The sequence below is a fragment of the Musca autumnalis genome, unplaced genomic scaffold (assembly GCF_047663935.1).
Source record: "Musca autumnalis isolate F117 unplaced genomic scaffold, ASM4766393v1 scaffold_1, whole genome shotgun sequence".
NCBI lineage: Eukaryota > Metazoa > Arthropoda > Insecta > Diptera > Muscidae > Musca > Musca autumnalis.
Window position 1 is genome coordinate 183851044 of NW_027411644.1, and position 22785 is coordinate 183873828.

A 22785-nucleotide genomic window follows, 5' to 3' on the forward strand; every position below is an offset into this window, starting at 1 on the left:
GCTGTTCAAAATATGATCAGAAGATACATAATTCTTATCACTTTTCAAACACTTGCATGGCCCTTTTTTGATTAAGCATTTTTCAATCTTCAGAGGATCAAAATGTGACAATAAATAACGAAAAAAAAAGTAACATTTTAAACGCCTCAATGATTTATTTGTGATTGCTACACATTTGTTGTTGTATTTTAAATTTAACTCTTTTTAATCATTATAGGGAGTCATTTTCGAGTCCCTTTCTGATCATACGAGCGACTTTATCAGTTTTTGATCCCCAAAAGGACTCTAAAAATACTCCGCAATGTGATTTTTGAAAAAAAAAAAAAATCTTCTCGAAATGAAAATTTTTAATACACATTTTTTCCATTATACAAGACAACCCAACAAACCAACATTACTCGAAAAAACATTATATTAGAATTGAAAATTCTTGTGTAGGCACTGGAGAATAAACGAAACATGATTCTCTTGAAAATAATGAATGAGTATGCTAACTATTAGCTTATCCGGGTAATTGTAGAATGTGTTTATATGAATTATTTTTCGTAAATTTTATAAAATCAGACTGAACGGTATATTGGGAAACTATCAAAATGTTTCCCAGTAGAAAGTGTCTTGAAGACAACATTGACGAATCGTTTAAGACAATGCTATATCCCTGAAGACACCTTGCAGACAGAAATGTGAAATCATCGACGAAATTTTTACACAAATGTCCCAGTTTTCGTGTAAGACAACTTGAGCGACAGAGTAAGCGAAGTTGTCACTGAAGACAACTTCGATGACTAAACTCCCTGATTTTCGTTGATGACAACTTCGATGACTAAAAACCCCATATTTCGTTGACGACTGTTCCACAGACACTGTCTTGCTATTATGGATTCTGCAAAAAGAAACTATGATAAATCAATTTTGTAAATTGCCACTAATATTTTCGAAAATCTTACCGAGCTTCATGTTGGGATTTTCAAACCTCTGCTTTGACTTCAACCTAAATACACGAATTTAAAAAATTATTACAATTATTTCAAATGTAATTTAATCTACTAATTCTAACTTACCATTTTCTAGTTAATGCGCAATAAATATAAACAGTTTAGTTCGTGATGCAGTTTACGAATTTTATATTTTTACATTTATTGCAAATAGAAAATTTTGTATTTGCATAAACATGTGTACAATAATTGCAAAGCACGCTTTTTGAGAATTTTTCGGGTTTTTTTGCCAAGACACATTGCAAGATATGGTCATGCAACTTGTCGCACATGACAATTTTGGAAATTTCGTCAATGCATCGTCAATGAAAATGTCATCGAAGAGTCGATTTTCTACTCGGTTGTGTTTCAAAACCAACACAATAACAAAATATTTTTGTATTTGTATGAGCAGCCCTACTCTAAAATATAGGGCAAAACCTATAACTTTGCGTGCTGCGTGTGCATATAAAAAAAAAACAAAAACAAAATACAAGTATTTCAAATTGAATACAAGTATTTTGTTTTTGTTGTTTTTACTTTTTTGAAATACATGTATTTTGTTTTTGTTTTTTTACGCACACGCAACACGCAAAGTTGTGGTTTTTGCCCTTAGAGTCTAAATATAACAGCCTGCTTATGTATGTCGACCGAAAGGTTTCTTGTTTCTACACCATTTCATTTATAATATTAAGTTTGTAAAAACCAGGTCTGCGGAGTCGATCCAGTTTTGGTAACACTCCGACTCCAGAACAATTATTTCACAACTCAGATTCGGAGTCGACTCTGAGGTTTATTTCCAACACCACTCAAATTGTAAAATATGTACAAATGCTATATTCGTATATTTTATATTATATATATCGTCTGCTCCGTCGGAAAAGGTCGTAAGTCCCTCTCAATAAATTTTTCAGGAGGAAGAAAAAACATTCCAGCGCTTTCTGTATTAAAGATTTTATTGTGGTGGTAAAGGCAGTATTTTTCGTTTATTTATTCCGCTTCAATACCTGTACTTTGTTTGATAAAATTCCATCGCGTTTGGGAGATAATTAGATGTCTTTGGACTTACGACCTTTTCCTTGTACAGTTTTGTATTTTTGTAGGGACTTACGACCTTTTCCTACAATTTACGGACGTTTTTAAAATAAAATATTTATAATTTACAAAACAATGTGGAAAGGGTATTATAAGTTTGTTTTGTCCAATATTCGTGTAACATCGCGAAGTATTCGTCGTAGACCCCCTTCCCTTGCCATTTTTTCATATCTTGATGAGATAAAGCGATCTAGCTATGTGTATCCGTCTATCCATTAACAATTGTAATAAAACTCCAGGCCTCAATTTTGGACCGATCGTCACGAAATTTTGTGGAGAGGTCGGGTTCCGACTACAAGTGACCCCATTAGATGTTGGTTATGATCGAAAGGTGTGAAATAGACCAAACCCACAATTTTTACCCGACTTTGTAGCTGTCCTGTAGATAGCAGTAAAATTCCGATCGGAGCGAAATTTTAAGAATGATTTGAGTTTAAGCTTGCAATTTAACATGGTGATGAGATAATTATTAGCGGGTTTAATGGACCAAAACTTTTGTGTGAAATCGTATATATAAAAGACAATGTGTGTATGTTTGTATGTTCCGCATAGACTCAAAAACGGCTGAACCGATTTTTTTTTTAAATTTCAGAGAATATACAAGGAACAACCGAGGTGAAAATAGGCTTTATAGTTTTTGAATATCGGAGGGGGCGGGGCAGGCCCTATTTTTTAAAAAAACATTTTTTTTTGCAAAAGTTATGAAAGTATCGGTCAGAAAATTAATTTGCGAGGCAACGGTTGCTGAATCACCGACCCTAAGTACTTCCATGTAATTTTCAGACTATGTACAGGAATGTCCCTTGGTGGAAGTAGGCTATATATTTTGTTGAATTTCGGAGGAGCGGGTTAAAACTGTGCCCTATTTTTTAAATGCGCTATATATATAAAACTTACTAACGATTCCGTTTTCCGTTTTAGCAATTATACTCGACCAGATTAAAATTCTAAGTCGGTATAACCATGACCGTCTGTCCGTCTTTTGAAATTAAGATACAGCTCGCAATTTTTAACATACATCTTCGTGATTTGGTATAGAAGTTTCTATTACTTCTAGGATGTTTGGTATTGACGTCATCAGAGCTTTCAGAATCACCGTGAAAACCATAGGGAACTAGACCCATGACACCATAGTCTAATTCCAATCCAAATTCATACTGCTCTTTGTTAGCAAAAACCATGATGACTTCATAGTTTAATAACATTTCAATCAATTATTATTTTAGAATCATTTAATAATATAAACATTGCACTTACCCGTCCGTTAGAAGGTATTACTTTATTGAATTCTGAATACAAACTAATCTCGTTATGTGAATGTCATATGTCCTATGAATGTCCCTAGAGAAACCACAAATGACCAGTTGATAAAGTTAAGTAAGATATACGACAGTAAAAACAGTTAGAATTTTGATTTTTTTTTTAATTTTTCAATATATGAGGTATTTGAACACATACAGCATCCCAATTTGTATCAATGAAAAGGCCAGAAGTCCATCTTTCATAATCAGTTCGCTTATAGGGGAAAATAGATTTCAAATGTAAATTTTCGTTGCAGTATAGAAATTATCACATTTTTGTTCAAAAGTTTGGTCCACAGGCTCCGCCAAATATCATCCGATTATCATCCAAAAGTATAGGCTAGTTCTTTACATTGTAACCCAACCATGGATGACGTTAAACATTATATCTGAACTACATTAGCTGTAGTATTCTTTTAAAGTATACATTTTGCTGTGGACTTACGACCTTTTCGTACTCAAATTTGTACGTTTTGTGGACTTACGACCTTTTCCGACAAGGGCAAAACATATAGAACAACGCGACATACTACCATTTTCTTTGTATCATACGACGTGTTTTGACTTGTACTATCATCCTGTAACAAAAACGCGATTTCCAAAAAAAGTGGACTTACGACATTTTCCGACGGAGCAGACGATATATATATATATATATATATTTTTATATTATATTGAGCTTTTGTATCCTCTGTCAACAGACCACATTAAATTACAGCAATCTCGTCTTAAAATGTTGACAATAAAAAAACACAAAATACATACAATTGGGCATTACCGGCTAGACTAAAACCTGGATATATATGAACGTTTGTTTGCGACTATTTTCTAGTAACACATCCAATTCGTAGAAAAATGTGATTGAACCCTTCAAAAAACCTTAAATGGTGGCTACGTTTGCATTAGCCTTGTACCTTTAGCGAAGGCTAATAAATTCCATATTTCAATTATTCCGGTTGAATAATGTGTCTAAAACTTTCAAAATACCGAAAATCTGATACCGTTCTATGGGAACTACATGAAAAGGGGGCCAATACAGACACATTTTAGGTCATGAGTTTTGTAGCCCCAACTAACCCTAAATACCAAATTTCAGCCATTTTGGTTGGATATTGCGCCCACAACCTTCTAAATACCGAAAATCGGGAGGTACCGTTCTATGGGGGTTATATGAAGACGTGTACCTATACCTATTTCAAGTGGAAAAGTTTGTACCCCAACGAAGAGTTCAGCCATTTAGGGGTGATAATGAGGCTAAAATCTTGAAAATACCGAAAATCCGGTGGTACCGTTCTATGGGGGCTATACCGACGGACGGACAGAATCGACTTAGAATTTTTCCCTGATCAAGAATATACATACTTAATACGGTTCAGCCATTTAGGGGTGATAATGAGGCTAAAATCTTGAAAATACCGAAAATCCGGTGGTACCGTTCTATGGGGGCTATACCGACGGACGGACAGAATCGACTTAGAATTTTTCCCTGATCAAGAATATACATACTTAATACGGTCTCCGATGAATATTTCGAGGTGTTACAAACGGAATGACAAAATTAATTATACCCTCCATATTATGGTGGAGGGTTTAAAAGGACACTTGATATGATATATCAAATAAAATTATATCTTATTAAATAATAAAAATAGGTAAAAAACTTTTTAAGTTAAACGGTTTTATGTTAAACATACATTGCAATGTTTAAGATAAATGTACTAAAAACCAAAAAATAATAAAATAGATACAGTCGTGGGAATTATAAACATATGCATAGACTAGACTAAAATAAAACCGTGGGGCACGTCAATTGTCTACAAATTATCGACTTAATGTGCGATTGAAGAATCGTTTAATTTGTCGTTAGGCAGTTGGCCGCAGACGCTGAGGAAATTACTTACTATTTTCTTGCTCATGGAAATTCCAATAGTTATACACTCCATGTAAATAAAAGAGATGTTTCAACTAGTTTATCGTTGGACATTCACAATGCTGCCTGGCGAGGAAGCGTTTCACTGCTCGTAGTTTGTCTTTAATCGACAAAGTACTACTCGCTCACCACTATGAAACCTTAAAACTCGCTTATAATCGAGCTTGCTAGCTTGTTTCCACATTCTAGCCCTACTTATCACACGTCCATCGTTGTCGGTTGAACAACTGCCTAATTATAGTGTAACATTACAAAACAAACATTTTAATCAACGATTGTAGACAATTGACGTGCCCCACGGTTTTATTTTAGTCTAGTCTATGCATATGTTTATAATTCCCACGACTGTATCTATTTTATTATTTTTTGGTTTTTAGTACATTTATCTTAAACATTGCAATGTATGTTTAACATAAAACCGTTTAACTTAAAAAGTTTTTTTACCTATTTTTATTTTCTAGTTTTTAGTTTTTATTTCGCATTCTGTTTAATTCATTTAGTTTATTGCAGTCCAACTCCTCTATACGTAGTCCCTGCAAAAATCTTACTCTACAAAGAGCCACGTAGGCTTGACCTTCTTCAAACAGTTTCGCACCTAAGTATACGACTGCGTGATCCACAGTGCTGGCCTGCATTTTATGTATTGTAGAAGCCCATGATAGTATTAAAGGCAACACATATCTGTGTGTATCACTCCCGTTGTTTTGTTCTTCATATTCTTCAGGCGTTTCTGACGCCGTCATTTGTGTATATCGCTGACGTTGCTTTTTTAACCTGGCCTCATATTGCTCAGGTGTTTTTTACGCTTATTGTTCCCGTCGTTTCTGTAATCGACTATTTCTATCACCTTCACTTTCTTTAGCTCGTTTTGCTTTATAATTTTCTTTCGCTTTTTGAAGCCTTCGTTTACGTTGAGTTGCAGTTTCTGTTTTATTTGTGTTTGTAATTTTATATATTTTTTTACCATTTTGTTCCCACGAGTAATGGACATTTAAACGGTCGACCCCCCCAGAGGTCCAATAAAGGGGCAAGGCTATGTACAACAAGATGCGCCTGAATCTTTTTATCCACCCTAATGCCATACAGTTCTCGACGCGTTTTAACCTTTCACCTTAACTTGGGTGGTGTACCGCTAACGACGTATCATTTTTAGCCACCCTAACGCCACACAGTCCTCAACACGATATAAAATCTTGACTTGGGTGGTGGATTCAGGCTGGATTAATCATATACCTAAGTTACAGATTCAATTTCTAAATTTAAATCTTTATTATACGCCATTTAGTGGCTGCGCCCATCTTAAATATTGAGGTTGTATAGTGCACTGTATTCTTCTTGTCAAGCTCTTTTATTTAATACCCATATTGGTGGGATTGATAAAAAATTGTTATCAGCCATTTTGTATTCTACTTGTAGAGACCTTTCATTTGATACCCATGTTGATGGGATTGATAAAACCTAAGTTATCCGCCATTTTGTAGAGGCCGCTATCTTGGATTTTAATTTTATATAGTACATTGTATTCTACTGGTTGAGCACTTTCATTTGATACCCATATTGATGGGATTGATAAAACCTACGTTATCCGCCATTTTGTAGCGGCCGCGATCTTGGATTTCAATTTTTTATAGTATTCTGCTTGTTGAGCCCTTTCATTTGATACCCATATTGATGGGATTGATAAAACCTACGTTATCCGCCATTTTGTAGCGGCGGCCATTTTGAATTTATAATGATAATGAATAAACATAATTGTATTGTCACCAAAATCCAAAGTGTATACAAAATTTCAGATCAATCGGTTGACAGGAAGAGGGTGAAATTTGAATTACTAAATTTGACCCAAGAATAAATAATAAATAAAACAAACGGGGTGAGCTAAATAAAACCATTTAAAAAAGCTTAGTGATGAGTGAGTGACTGACTGAAATATCATCGTCCAGACGAAACTGCTGAAGCTAGAAAGTTTAAATTTTGACTGTAGATTGCTGTTGGTGTGTAGGGGTAAGATAAGGCTGGATTTTTGGAAATTCGGTACGAAAAATAATAAAATGTACTAAATATTGTGTCCATTGTATTAGACACACAGGAAGAGCTAGAATTCTGAATTTTGGAATGAGGGTCACTTATGAAGATTTAGATTGATGTACGACATGGTTTTTGAAATTCGATCTGTAATTGTACGAAAAGTTACTAAATACTAAATTTCGTAAATGAATTAATGTTGGGAAGTGGTGCAGATTGGTTTTGAAAATTCGTACTTATTTTACGAAATGTACTAAATGGTACTCATTTTAGTACAGTTTTTATTTGGGTGAAGGGATAGGGCTGTAAAACAGAAATTTGGAATTAAGATTACTGCTGGAGTGTAGGATTGAGATATGGAGGTAGTACTAAATTTGGTACAATTTGGATTTGGTGAACGGATAGAACTGGAAACCTTAAATTTTAAAAAAAGACTACCATTCCTATGGTGGTAATTTGTACTTATTTGTACGAAAAGTACTAAATGGTACGATACAAAATGGATTTGGGTCAACGAATAGAGCGGAAACCTGAAAGTTTGAATTAAGATTACTGTTGTAGTGTAGGATTGAGATATAAAGATAGTTTTAGAAATTCGTACTTATGTAGGTGTACAAAAAATACCAAATGGTACTAAGTTTGGCACCACTTGTGTTTGCGTGAATAGATAAGGTAATGTCACATTAGACCAGCCAAGATCATCCATATACGTTAACGTATGTGAGAATAACCATCATTCGTCGTTGAGCAGCCGACAAGTAAACATGTGCATGGATGTACGCATAATTTTAGTGGGGACACTGAACAAAACCGCACACACCCGCCTAATGTTTACTGGTCACAGGTCTAGCAACCACTGAATCAGCCAAGATCACCCATATACGTTAACGTGACTGCAACAACAACATAAGTTCTCTTTATTCTCATCTGCCGTGGTTTAGCAAAGGAAAGATTTTCTCAGAGAGACTAATGCACAAATATTCTGAGCACCAATGCACTGAATGCTGATACAAACTTTCTTGTGATTCTCTCACTACTTTACTCTCTTTTTTCTTTTGAGCATCAATGCATTAGACCAATGGTGAGCAAAATAGGAAAAGAGAAAATTTAAGAGAGAATTAATATTTAATTTTTCTTGTTGTTTCATTACATATTTCAACATTTTTAACCATTTATGTTGTCTAAAATCGTTGTAGAAATGAATTATTAAAGAATAATTACAAAAAATACTTAAACGCCCAAGAGTTCTAGAATTAATTAAATTAAGAGCATTTTAGAGTATCCACCAGTGGATGGCCGTGCACACCAGTGCATTAGACACATATTTGTTCCAGCTACAGCAATGGTGCACAAGAAGAGAATGCTATTTTGGGTTTTTGTATGGGAAAGAGAGTTGTAGTCAGGGATGCCAACTGTTCCGAGGTAAAAATCGCTACAGCCACATACGCACCATAGGTCTGTAGCGATTTTTACCTTAAAACAGTTGACATTCCTGCTTAAACAGTGGTTTTTGTACGTCAAAAATCACCACAAGTAGCGGGAAAACCACCAACTTGGCAGCCCTGGTTGTAGTTAACTTTTTCGTAAAGACGCGTGCATGACTGAGCTACAGACAGTGTGCGCTTACTGAGAGCAAGTGAATATAAATGTCAATGCATTATTTACGCTCACTTGCTCTCAGCAAGCGCACACTGCCCTCCCTGGAGCTAATATTTATCTAATGTGACCTTCATTGCCTTTATCGGAACGAGGAGTGCATTAAACAATTTAGGCCAGTTGAGTGGAATATGATGTGCTTAATTAAAGCGACTTAATTATTTCACTCGTCTGTTCTTTCGTGTTTTCATAGTAGTGTGTGCTTTCCAAAGATTACTATGGCCATGGTAATTGTTATTCACTCCATCGATACGGGAATCCTAGCCACTCTGATACTCTCCCCAACATCCGGTGAATTGTCCGAAGATGTTTTACTGAAACAAATTAGTTCTCTGAAATGATCGAGCAATAAGTCCCTTACAAATTAGAAATGTGCTATATTATAGAGTTGTGTAGTTCTGGAACGTACTAGTTCCAAGGAAGTATTCCGGACAAGGAACTATAGGAACAATATCCGGCACTGGCATTTATATAGTTCCTTTAGTTCATGTAGTTCTAGTCGTGCATATAATTCCTTTCAGTTGTATAGTTCAATTTCTTCCTTTAAATTCACACTCACTTCAATCTCTCTCGTTCCGTTAGTTCATCATATAGATTCGGTCACAGTGTAAAATAAATGTAATCTACATCCTCGTTACATCGCTGCAATTTATTTATTTTCATCCACCATAAGATGAAAACAAACAAAGAGAAAGATTCGTTACACTACTTCACTCTCTGAACTATTTGGAGCGAAGGAAATACAAAGAACGACGGAAGAGAAAGATTTATTGAACAATATCGGTCTCGGAACTATTTGGAAGGAAGTATTCAGAAAAACGATGACGGAGAAATATCGCTCTCGGCACTATTTTTTGCTTTCGGGAATAGGAACTAGAAAGATCGATCCGCTCCAGGAACTAAATTGCACACCTCTACTATATTACTAAATCCTTGAATATTTATGTCAAATGAATGTTGCGTCCATCATATACATATATTCTTACGTCATCTTCATATTTTATTACCCTCAAATATACTTAACGCCAACACAGGATTTGGCAAAGCAAATATATTTTAATAATTACACGGAAAATTTCAACAACATTACTCATATTTCAGCTAAAGAGTTATGTTCAACATGAAGTTCAACACCACCACCACAGCCGCATGCAATAATGGTTGAACAATTTACGCTTATTAGACAAAATTTGTTCTAATGAAATTAGCTCTGCTGTGCAACAAATATTTCAACAAAAATTCACCAGAGACCAATTAAATTACTCGCGTATTTTTTATTTGACTCTAGAGATGCCAATACATCAGCGTAAGAAAACGTGTTTTATTCACGGTCGTCGACGACATCGTTGTGGTATTAAATTATTCGTAAGTATCCAAAAACGCAAGCTTCTAAAACAACAAGCCAACAAACGAAAGAGTTTTTTTTTACCTTTCTCCTTTGGGTGCGAGTGTGTTTTTGAACATTCCTTGGCTGAGCAAAGCACAAAAGTTACGTTAGCACCCCATCTTAATGGCCAACTAATAAATTATCCAAATAAGGAAGACTGAAACACAGGCAAGCAGAGACATGCACACATACATTAACATACACCAAATAACACAATGAGTGTTAAGCAATTTTTCGTTACTTCTTCCGTTAATGCATAAATACACAAATAGGACAGGAGATAAGACAATCTGTACAACTGTCCATTAATGTACAGTGGAAACAAGTGCTTGAAATACGTTTAAGGATCTTGGCATGATTTTGTAATTTTTAAACACTTCACCAGATCAGAATATTTGTCGGAGACCCTTTTATAATAGAATATGTTTACAGTTTAGTACAAGGATAATTAAATCTTTATAACGAAGAAAATCAATTAACCTTTCCATTGATGCCAATTATGCTGATGTTTGGAGCTCTTTTAAGCTGTATCCTTATAACTTGAGAACAAATTACTTAAAAAAACTTTCATGTGGAAAAGGAATTTTTGAACTTCTGGTCAGATAACTGATTTATAGCCAAAATATGTATATGTACAAGACTGACACTATTGTAATTGTTTGGTGTATACCATAACTAATTAGAGGTCAAAATTGTAAAAGTGAGTTTAAAGGGAACCAAAAAGACTTCAAAGGGAATATGACCAAAATTTGCCTCATGGAAATAATTTTATTTTTTTAAAGAAATCTTTTTCAGACAATTTGGAGTCGATTTAGCAATGTCCGTCTGTCTGTATGGCTGTCTGGAGTGCACGATAACGCTCGAACGAATAAACCGATTAGGTCGAAAATGTCGCTCTCGTAATATTTTGTCCACACTTTGATCAAATTCGAGGATGGGACATATCGGTCCGCTACCCCGGGTACCTTCTCCATAAAAGTTCCAAATTGTTCGCTAAAATTGTGTGAACCATAACTCTTAAAGGTAGTGACTGGTTTTGTCCATGCTTAAAAAATCGTAATATTTATACCTGGCATAGATGAGGTTCGAATATGACCTATATCGGTCCACTTTTTCGGATACCAACCAGACACATCTTGACGTTTTGCTAAAGGTTGTTCTCTGGGCCCTTTTACTACATTACAAGTATTTTTCAGGGGCAAGTCCATATTTCCTGAGGAAATGGTCTGCACGACTACTTTCGAAGCGGATAATACACTGGTTTACACTTTGAATATCATTATATTTCTGCGAATCCTACATAGAGTACGATGATTGTGTTTATCGGTCCTCTCCTTCAAGTACCTCTCCCACAAAAATATATCAAATGTTTTCTATCCCGACTACTTTCGATGCTGATTCTACACTGGTTTACACTTTGAATATCGTAGTATTACTGTGAATCCTAGATAGAGTTCGATGACTGTGTTTATCGGTCCTCTCCCTCAAGTACCTCTCCCACAAAAATATATCAAATATTTACTATCCCTTAAACGGAGCAATCGATTTGCTCCATACTTTGGATCTAATAAAGTTGTGTCCAAACTTGTTTGAACTCTAATGTGGACCACCGGTCCACACTTTAGGGTACCACCAAAGGTGCTTATGGAGTACCGGAGGTACTCCTTGTGATTTTTTTTCTATTTATCGGTGTATTTTCATTACATGACTTATATAACCAACCCGATCACTTTATTCGCTATAAATCTGACGGGTACTGTTTTTAAGATTTTAGTTTTTCCGATTTTGGGGAATTATGATGGTTTAGCCACATTTTTCAACCGAAATGGCTTGCATTTAATATTTAGTACTATTTTTGGGTAGAAACATTTATGCAGAGAATTGTCAGTAAAGCTCCAGATTTTGATATAGCTCCAATGGGAAGCTACCTCCCGACTTTTGGAGTTCTGAAGGTATTAGCTTCATTGTCCCATCGAAATAGCTGAACTTTGCAATTTAGTCTTCTATAGAGCTAAGAAAATATTCCTCAGAAATTTTGTACATACGTTATAGAACGGAAACCGCTCGATGTTCGATATTTTTAGGTTAAAGTAGCATTGTCCTTCCGAAATACTATGGTATTTAGCCTTCTTTGGGAGTATAAAACATTACTGCAGAGAATGGTCGGTACAGGTCCACGTTTTTAAAATGTGTTCCGGACATCGGCTGTCACTTCACATTTTATCGTTTTCTGTGTTTGGAGCTGCACATCCAGGATGCCTGCCCCGGTTTCTTTTGGTCTGTGCCTAGACAGTGGAACCCCTGAACCAATATGGATGTGGTTAGTTTTCACATCCACATCAACCACACTCAAACTTCGGTGAGATGCAATAGATGCCGGGAGTGGGTACTGAGATGCAGTTGTTCTGGACTCGACTAGGACTGTGGTGCTGCATGCTACGTGAATACAGCCCCCAGTGAGTGGTCGTCGTCATCGAATACGCGACTCCCCCGCAGTTTATTTTCAACTTTTCGCTAGCGTTACTGCGGCCAGGCAAGGATACCAGCAAAGGTGAATCGTACAGACCGTAGTAAAGACAGTTGAGGCTTTAATACTCCCCAGCGTCAGAAATAGGTAGCCAGTTGCCCATCATCAGCATGGGTTCCGTAAGCAGCACAGTACGACAACAGCGCTGCACACTATCTCCACACGTATTAGTCGAAGACTCAACCAGAGTAATCCGTGTGATAGAACCGTGAAGGTGGTACTCGACAAACCAAATGCTTTTGATACTGTCAAGCACTCCACGCTGTTTGACGATATTGTGCAAGCCAGGTTTGAAACGTTGGATGATCAAACTAGCAGTTTCCAAGGTGAGGTTATATCTCCGGACCTGTTTAACCTGACATTGAGATCGTAACCTATGCGGATGTTTGTACGATCTTGGCGTCTGGTACCTTCCCCGATGTAATATCTGAAAAGCCGAACTCCTATTTAACTGATCTTACCACATTTTCCACTTTTTCTGAACACAACTTGAACTGCAGAAGTGAGCACTGAGTTGAATATCATGGTCGATGGCAGCAAAATTCCGACCACTATCTACCCTAATATTCGCATTCGAAGGCGTGTTCATTTCGTCTGCACATTCCGCAGCTATCGGCGACTGAGCTGGGATGTAGGAACAAGGTCCTGAAGTCGCTATCACTTGGGGTACAGATAAAGAAACCTTGTTGACCACATACGAAGCGATTGATTGGTCTGTGGTAAGCTATGCGGTACCAGTGTGTGAAAGCGATGGAAAATACTGAAACCTGTCAGAAGGCAAGCCCATATTTCCGAGATAATGTTCCAAAATATCTGAATAATCCTTTCGGTACCAACTCAAATGACTGATGAGCACGAAAACTTACGAATTGAATATACTCTTTGGCCGACACTTTGTACATATCAAAATTTCTTCCAAATGTATATCAAGTCCCAAGAAGGTTTATATCGAACATCACCTTCGTGCTTAACATCATGGCTTTAGTTCCGTCTAAATACTCTTCGAAGGTCGTTTGAAATTGTATACCTTTGGGTTCTTTTTATGGCCCTGATTAAAGATATATATGTATGTAATGTCTGTCGTGGGCAAGTCACTGATTTCTGATATTATGGTCAAAACAATCCAAGGGTACGAACTAACGTGCTTGATGCCTATCGAAGAGAGTGAGATTGACATTAGTCCAGCCTTTGCGAATCGAAATATTTCTTTAACACTTAAATCATGTTCAAACATGGACCGTATCGGACCACACCCACCTCCCACACAACATTTCAAATTTGTCCTCAAATGTGCAGTTTAGGGACATGCATAGGATAGTTTTGAAATTTTAACCTCGCGGCTCTCTTATGACAGTATAATTTTTTGTCGCAGGTAAGTTCATGCTGACTGAGATAATAACATTAAAGCTTTAAAAACCCTGCCCCTGCACATAGGTTTCAATCAGGAAATTTTTGGCCAAAACCCTATTTTTGAAGTTTCGAAATTTAAATTTTTTTTGCACAGAAGTTATTATGAATCAGGAAGCTGTTAATGAGTACTTTCATAATATTTATAAAAAGAACGATGAAATTTGTAAAATTAGCGTAATCAAATCTATGTTTATATATATATTAAAAGTTATTTTTTACAAATATTTTTTAAATATACTTAAACTTTTAAAAAAATGTCAAATATGTCCACCTCCAAATCGAATTTGAAAAATAGCAGGGGGTCTGTACTAATAAATTCAGAAGTCAAATCGTGCTCAAATTTGCCACAGCTAAAATAAAGTGGATTTTTCTATTTTAAGATGGGAGAATTTTTTGTAAATACCTGTTGTGACTGTACGTAGTATCCAATTGAAATAGAACGGTAATACGATTTTCCTTAAAATTCATATTTAAGGGTTTCAGAGTGTAAAAAACAACTATGTATAATTTTTTTAAAAAAAAGGTCCATTTATTGTCATAGCTCCTACATAAAAGTACCGTCCGATTTTAGATATTTTGTGGATTTTAGCGACATTTTATGACCGATTCGGCTGCAATTTGGTATTTTGAACTCGTGGAAGATATGAATCCTTCGTACCAAAAATTATTAACTTAGGTCAATGTTTTGGTTTAGACCCCACACAACGGGACCACCCTGTTCAACAAATTTTGGCAGTTTTTGGTCATTTTGGTCGATAAAAGATGGATTTTATCGGTCCATTTCTTCCGGTACCTCCTCCAGAAATGTTTTAACATTTAGGCTAAACCTGTTGAGACCTGTTCAATTTTTCAATTTATTTCGCATAGTTCTCGCAGTACTCATTATAACACACGGAGCTCTTGAAGCAACATTGAATGGAAGGTGTTTACACCTGGGAAGTTTTTGCGTATTCTGAAACTACAATGTTCATAGATGAGAAAAATAAAAAAAAAATCGAGTCGGCATATTTAAGGGTTTTTTGTGTTTTCACGATTTTTTGGAAACCGGAAGTCCTATCGAAATACGACAACAACAAAAAATTTTGTAGCTATGAAAAATTCTAGGTTTTACTGTTTTTGAGATATACAAGTTCAAATTGTGACAATGCACTGACTGTATAGTCTCCTTATAAAACAGTGTCATGGCTGTAATTTCCCAACTTAAACTTATATATATCAAAAGTGGTACAACCTAGGAAAAAGATACGAAAGCCAATCTTGTATAGAATTTTCACAGCTACAACATTTTCTCTAGTCCCATTTTCAAGCAAACTCCTGAAGACCTGAGGAAAAATCTGAATAACTTATTTGAACTTCTATATCTCAAAAACGGTAAAACCTACGAAAATATTATGCAAGTTATTCTGCTACAACATTTTCTTTAGTTCCATTTCGATAGGACTTGCGGATTCTAAGCAAAATCGTAAAAACGTTAAAACCCCTAAAAATGTGAACTTTGATCGCGATTTAATTAAAAATCCCTCCAGGGATACTTGGATTTTTCTCACCTATGAACATTGCCGTTTTAAAACTTCGCAAAAATTTCCCAGGTATAAGCGGTTTTAACTTAAAGTTAGTTAAGGCTCACCATGTATGACATTGTTTTATAAGGTAGCGATACAGTCAATTCATTGTCCCAATTCGAACTTCTATATCTCAATAACGGTAAAACCTATAGAGATATCATACAGTTCAATCTTGTAGAGAATTTTCATAGCTACATAGCAACATTTTGTTAGTGCTATTTCGATAGGACTTCCTGTATCCACGCAAAATCGTGAAAACCTAAAAAACCCTTAAAAATGTCTACTTGAATCACGATTCATTTAAAAAGCGCTCCGGCGATTTTTTTTGTTTTTTGATTTTTTCTCATCTATGAACATGCAGTTTTGGAATCTGCAAAAACTTCCCAGCTTCCATTTAAAGTTGCTTCAAGATCACCGTGAACAATAAAGTTTTGGAAAAAAACAACCCATACTGGATTTGTTTCATTTCATTAGGTATTAGGTATATTTTTGTCGGCATAATCGGGAGGCTCGATTTTCACCATAGACATATTCTCTAGTAGACTTTTTGCTCCGTACAATCCCAGGAATCGGCCCGCCCTACGACTGATACTTATTTACTTGTTACCACTTAAATTACACTGTGCAACACGAAAATTATTAACCATATTTTGACACCGCAGCGTGATAGAAGACCAAAAAAGAGAGGACACGTGTCTCGCGGTTTTTTCGTATCTCATCAACTTTCGCGGTTATAGGCCTCCAAAGGATTCAGGCTTTGATGTAGAAAGGGTCATGTAGTCAGGACTATATCTTCCAAACCGTTAGGAAATTTGAATTTATCTCGGAGCAAAGTTGTAGCTCTTGTCTTAAAGAACAAAAATTGTGGGCACATATAATCCATCAAACTTCATCTGCAGGTCAAAATCGCCATGGTCCAATTTCTTTTAAAATTTGTTCTCAAGTTTTTTATATAGCTTTCAAACCGATCAAATTTGAAGCAAACAACCAACTACAAAAGTGTACCTCAGATCTCAGTAAACATCTTTCGACTCTGGTCCAAAGATACGCGACCGCCCAAAAATTAAGGATACCGTCAACCACAAAAATGTACCTACAACAACTTTTAGAACATATTAAGATTCTAGGAATGATTCTTTGGGCTGAAATTAACGAACAATTAAATTTTTTTAACATTCCCCCTGCTCAGGTTTGGAAATAACAAACTGTTAAAAACTCAAGGAAATTTGAAAGGTTTGTTATTTACGGACCTGAACAGGAAAGAATGATCTAAAATAATAAAATTTTGAGCTTGAAGAATCGTTCCTAGAATCTTCGTTTGTTATAGAAACTTGTTTGTTGAAATCTAAGGTACATTTTTGTAGTTGACTGTATCCTTAATTTTTGGGCGGTTGCGTATCTTTGGACCAGAGTCGGAGAAAAAAGTATAAAAATTGGATATTTTCAAAAGATTTTTGCTATTTTTACCATTAAAAAACGGTTAATAGACATTTTGCATATTCCAGAAAGTTTTTTATTGAAGTCTTTGCTACACTATTGTGGTTGATTGTTTTCTTGAATTTTGAACAGTTTAATATCTATGGAGCAGAAGCGGAGAAAATAGGATAAAAATTGCACTTGTTTTGCTATTTTGACCATTAAGATCGGTTTCTACAGAGTTCGTGTATTCTAGAAAGATGTTTATTGGGATCTGAGGTACATTTCTATAATTAGTTGTTTGCTTCAACTTTGATCGGTTTGATAGATGTATAAAAAAACTTGAGAAAAATTTTAAAATAAATTTTACCATGGCGATTTTGACCTTGCAGATGAAGTTTAATGGATTATATGTGTTCACAATTTTTGTTCTTCAAGACAAGAGCTACAACTTTACCTCTGAGATAAATTCAAATTTCCTAACGGTTTGGAAAATATAGTCCTGACTAAATGACCCTTTTTACATCAAAGCCTCAAACTTTTGGAGGCCTATAACCGCGAAAGTTGATGAGATAGGGAAAAACGGCGAGACACCTGTCTTCTCATTTTTCGTGTTCTATCACACTGTGGAGTCAGAATATGGTTAATAAAACTTGACTCAAAAAATTACACACAGTGTTATGTATGGAAAATATTACAATATGAATAATTTGGCCCAACTTAGATACACCTCTCGAGAATTATCGAGATAACCAGAAAGATGAAAGGTTTGATCTAAAAATATTTAAACTGTCATTTTGTACTTTAGAATTGTTCCATTTCGAGATATACGAGTATTGTAGACCAAAAATCTTCGCATGAAACCACAGTCAACACCCCATTTGTAAGTATTTGCTTTGGTTTTACTTGGGCGGGGAGGGGAAGAAACAATGAAATGATGAATTTGATGGATGAGCTGTAAACATTCACAATGAATGAATGAACGGATGAATGAGTTGAGTTAGCAATAAAGTTTTACGACTTTGCTTTGTTTGCCACGGTGCATTGAGCGTCGGCTTGGATGGTAGTTAAGAATTTTTGCTAAGGGCATGAATGAACAGCAACAACAGAATCGTAAGAAATATGGTAATGAGGCACGGCTTACTTGGTTGAGTTAAGAAATGTGTTAAATAATGAAATATGGTTTAAAAATCGTTATCACCATAACCAAGAACGGGTCGCCACCAGCCGTGGTGATACGGCTAGCCAACGTTGCGCATATTTCTTGAAAACCAGAACAACCACCAACACCCTGCCTGTACGCCGCTAGCTTCCAAAGTTTGTTGATGTTTATAAGCCTCCAGGCTGTTTTCAACGTCATCACCGACATATTGTAAACCCTTAAAGTGGTGTGAGTTGTGGGTGGCACATAGACGTTTCTTGTGCGGTAATAAGTCAACAATAGTCCCCATAAAACTTCTAATAACAATGATATAAATTATTCAATTATAAATTACGATTATTTTGAACAATTGTAAGCATACTTTAATTTACTATTCGAAATAAATTCACAATCCATTCAATGGGAATTTCAGATGCCAGACAATAGCCAGCCAAACTTTTTGTCCATAACAAACAAGAAACGGAATGAAAGGATTAACATTTGTATGTTGTATGTCCCCAAAAGATAAATAAAAACTTTATTGCAGGATCGTTGAAATGAAATTCTTTGTAAACATTTAACCAGGCGTATAAATTAGCATTCGTCTTAGCAAGTGAGGATAATAATATTTGTAATAAACTAAAAAATATCATTAACTTTTATTTAGTGTTTGTTAAGAATAATATTAGCTGTCGACTTTAAACCAACTTTCGTTTTATTGTTTCAAAACATTTTAAACTTTAAAGTATAAACGGAATTATTTTGCGCATTGTACACACGTTTTTTAAGTAAGAAACCTAATTTGGAAGCCCAATTTAAATTTTATGATAACACGAGAATAAAGGAGAATCGGATGTATGTAAGAGTGTTTGAATGTTTGTATGTTCGTTTTTATAACCTCCGTTTGTAACGCATTGAAAAAATCATTTTGCGACCATCCGGGTTCGGGCCCCCGGGCTTCACCCTGCCTACGTTGCACAGTGTCACGACCGTGGCAAAAAATTTTTAAAAACAAGTACTTCGGCATACAAATTTATTGATGAGAATTGTTAGTAAACATTTCAATTTGAAGGAGTTTGAATTATGGTCCATGTGAAGGTTCAAACCCGATAATCGTTGGAAATATGCATGTTTGTCCTTATTTTACTAAAATTAATAACTTTTACTATGCTCCAATATTTTCATATTTAAAGTAATTTATCGTTTTAAAATAAATGTTTACAGGTGCTTTGGATATAATAAACGTGGATTTACTTTTGTTTAGAAGTAAATAGTGATCATATGGTGTTTGCAGGTACCCAAGTCCGTAGTACTTAGTACATAGATTTTGTGAACCAAATTTAAAAATTAGTGGAGTGGGAAAAATTGTATAAAAGTGTATATCGATATTATTTGCTGTTTGAGTTGTGAAATGTGAGTACTTCAAATGTATAAAGAAGCCAGCTGCAGAGGTTTGCAGACGAACATGTTATTTATCTTTTTCAGTGGCCACCTCATTAGGGAGTTATTTTTTTTTTGTTTTTTGATATTATGTGGTTAAAAATTTGTATTTATCATACAGTTTCCATATAAAGTATAGTCTTTTTCACAAATTGGCATTTTTTAACATATGAGCTTTTGTAAGTGTTATATGAGTTTAATAAAACCCAATGAGTAGTTTTTATACCCTCCACCATACTATGGAGGGTATAATTACATTTGTCATTCCGTTTGTAACACATCGAAATATTCATCGGAGACCCCATAAAGTGTATATATTAGGGTGATGACTTTTTGACATTTTTCCTCAAAAATGATTTCCTGTAGCAGGGATGAATGAACTTTTGCCTATTAATCACTATGCTATCGTTTATTCCATTGAAATATAAAAAAAGTTCACGCACAAATCGATTTTAAAAAATAATTTTATGAAAAAATATATGAAATGAACAAATTTTTTTTTTTTTTCAAAAAATTATTTTTTGTTGCACGAATTAATAAATATAAGCCTACTTATAACTATAATAACGTTTATTTCATTCAAATATTAAAAAAGTCGCGAAAAATTCACTTTGAAAAATTTTAAATTTTTTGTTTTTTGTTAAAAAATTATATTTTTGTATAAAAACGTTTACGACATTTTTACGATTCTCAGAATTGAAGAAAAATTGTGAGAAATAAATTTTATGTCATTTTAATTATCTCATGTGGCTCTAAAGTTTATTTTCAATTATATATCTGTTTTCAGTGACTTCAAAAAATTGTTCATAATTTTGATAAATTCAAATTTTAAAATCATTTTGTGCGTGAGGATTTTTCACCGAATCACCTTATAATTAAGATTTTATGTAATCTTATGGCAAAACTCATCACGCTATGATACAGGGATAAGAGGTTGTAAAAAAGTCATAACCCTAGTATATATTCTTGATCAGGAAATAACCATGTCCGTGTGTCCGTCCGTCCGTCTGTTGAAATCAAGATACAGCTCGCAATTTTTAAGATAGAGCTTTGTAATTTATATTACTCCTAGGATGTTTAGTATCGCAAATGGGTTTTATCGGTCCACGTTTTGATATATCCCCCATAGAACGGTACCACCCGATTTTCGGTATTTTGAAGGTTTTAGCCTCATTTTCACACCGAAATGACTGAATTTTGGTACTTAGTCTTCGTTGGGGGAAGAAAACGTTCCCCCAGAAATTTGTCCGAAGTGGTCCACGTCTTCATATTTTGAGGGTTATGGCCTCAATATTCCTCCGAAATGGCTGAAACTTATAATTTTTTTAATATAGTTTTCGTTGGGGATATAAAACTATTCCCCAGAAATTTGTCGTACAGGACCACGCCTTAATATAGCCCCCATAGAACTGTACCTCCCAATATAGCCCCCATAGAACGGTACCTCCCGATATTCGGTATATTGAAGATTATGGCCGCAATTATCCATTAAAATGACCGAAATTTGATGTTTAGTCTTCATTTGTGGTATAAGCCTTTCCGCATGAAATTTGTGGGTATAGGTCCACGTCTTCATATAATCTTTGAATCTAAAAACTTTCCCCCACAAATTTATCGGGATAGATCGACGTTTTGATATAATCCCCATAGAAAGGACCTCCTAAAGTTCCGTCCTTTTGTTTTTTTTTTTTTTTTTTTTTTGAAGCCTAGCCACATTATTCATAAACGAAATTAAACTAATTGTTCCATTTTACTTCCATACAACTCGTAGTAGAGGGTATAACAAGTTCGGCCCGGACGAAATTAACGCCGTTCTTACCTGTTTTTTTAATTTTGTAAAAAATTTTGTTTTTCAAAATAGTCGGGCTTAATCCCATTGTTGTTGTTTTATTTTTTTAAAGCAACTAATTTATTAGTGGAAAAAGGTTGACATTATTCGCCAAGGTCTAAGGCAAGGAAGACTAGTTTCCATCCACGCCACTGGATCTCATCAGTTCCCTTGTTTCTTGTTTGTGGATATTCTCCACCGATGTTATTTTGTTTGTTTGTTTATTCATTCCATTCTTTAATACTAAAGCCTCCAAGGCCAAAAAATAGTATTAACAATATATCCTTATACTCAATATCACTAAATAATCCACAATGTTACTTTATATAATTGGCTCCCCAGCCATAACTACCAAGAAGAGGAAAAAAAAAATATTCGATGCAATAAATGGCCATAAGCAACAAGCAGTATAGAATGACGAATATACAGAGCAATATAAGTAAGTGACTCCCAGTACGCATTAGCATTGACTGGTACATAGGGCATGTAAACACATACTAACAAAGGAAAAAAAAATAGTCACATTTAATTTGCATAGCAAACAAGCCCACAAGTATAAAAAAAGGTAGCAAGTGCACTAGGAAAATGAAATTAAAATCATCATATGCAGTGATAGCTGTTTCAAATCCAATATTTAGGGTCGAGATCCAAAATAGGTCAACAGTTTCAAGCGGAACGCATTATTAGACTGCGAGAACACTCTAAGTTCTATTGGTAAATAATTCCACAATCTGGCTACACGTACTAAAAATGAATTCTCAAATGTAGAATTATGTATTAAAGGAATAGATATTTGTATGTTCCTCCACAATAAACCAAAACGAAACATGTTTTTCAGTGAAACAGGTACACCATTCCTTATTATTCTATAATAGGCGCACAACATCTTAGTGGACACAAACTGATCTAAAGTAACTCCAAGAAAGCTCTTAACATAGTCAGAGATATTGTCACGAGTCCTTAAGCCGTAGACAAAGCGTACAATACGTTTTACTGCACGCTCTAATACCAATGCATTACGTTCTGACATACCAGAAAAAACTTCCAGACCATAGTTAACATGAGGCACTAATAGTACGTAAGCTAACCT

At 35.1% G+C, this 22785-nt stretch overlaps 1 pseudogene; it reads left to right on the forward strand.

Moving 5' to 3' along the window:
- The window catches only part of LOC141389556 (uncharacterized), a 162629-nt pseudogene that overhangs the window by 138715 nt on the left and 1129 nt on the right, over window positions 1–22785 (forward strand).